This window comes from Salmo salar, chromosome 09 (assembly GCF_965601325.2).
Source record: "Salmo salar chromosome 09, fSalSal1, whole genome shotgun sequence".
In the NCBI taxonomy this organism is placed as follows: Eukaryota; Metazoa; Chordata; class Actinopteri; order Salmoniformes; family Salmonidae; genus Salmo; species Salmo salar.
The window spans coordinates 8,702,501-8,703,726 of NC_138299.1; positions in this window are offsets into that span (position 1 = coordinate 8,702,501).

Genomic DNA, 1,226 nt, shown 5'->3' on the forward strand with positions numbered 1-1,226 from the left:
ATCAATAACCTTATAATAACATCAGTTATTGGCACAAATGTAATTCCGTATGATATTGTCCAGCAGAATAATACTGAATAATACGTGAAGATTAGAAAATGGTGCAAAATCACAAGTAGGTCACTAAGCGATTTATTTGAGAAAAAAGAGAGGGGATGGAAGAGAGAGAGGGGGGGGGGGGAATTGGGTCATGCTGAATGCAGAATGATGCAGAGGCAGAGAGAAGTTTGGGGAAGCTCTCTCAGAGATGCGATATGTGTCAGTCAAGCGGTTGGTCCCCCTCAACATCAGTGGTGTGTATTCGATAGGAACCAAACTAAACCGAACAGAACAAAACCAGGAGGGATCTACCTCAACAGAAACTCTCGATCTCGTAGCAAAAGGTTTTCCATTTTGAAACATTTTGCTACGGCCTGCATTATTGAAGACACCCCAGTATCCTCTCTGAGCGTTGTGTTACGGCGTGATTGGGCAGGGGAGGTCTTTCTCACCTTAATGCAGGGGAGAAGCTGTGTAAGATTTAGCTAGCTGTGTGGAGACCATTTAGGCCACTATAAGCAGATACGGATGCTATAATCACCAGCTCCAGACTGGTAGTAGTGTAGCCTATTTCTACTATCTGGTGTCTGTATCTTCATCTTTTTCTTCCATGTTAACAGTGAATAGCTTTAAGAGTAAAACCCAAACCCAAGTGGGACCAAGTGGCACATTAAACTGTCCTCTAAAAATATTTACTATTTGATAAGTACGAACGAACACACACACACACACACACACACACACACACACACACACACACACACACACACACACACACACACACACACACACACACACACACACACACACACACACACACACACACACACACACACACACACACACACACACACACCACTCAGTCAGTCTGTAACTCTAGTGCTCTCGCTAATGAAACTGAAACTGATATTCTGGTCATTGGAGCACATCAGTGTCTAACCCACTGAGAGTCAAGGTCATCGATCTGTCCACAATGAACGGCTCTATCACGCACTGGAATTGAAATGAGTGTGCGCACGCACGCACACGCACACGCACATACGCACATTACCATACGCACACACACACACACACACACACACACACACACACTATATCAAAACTGAAAAGGCATAGCTATTTTCCCCTGTTTGATATAGACTGCGGCTGCTTAGCTCTGTAGTTAAAAATACAATAGAGATGCGTCT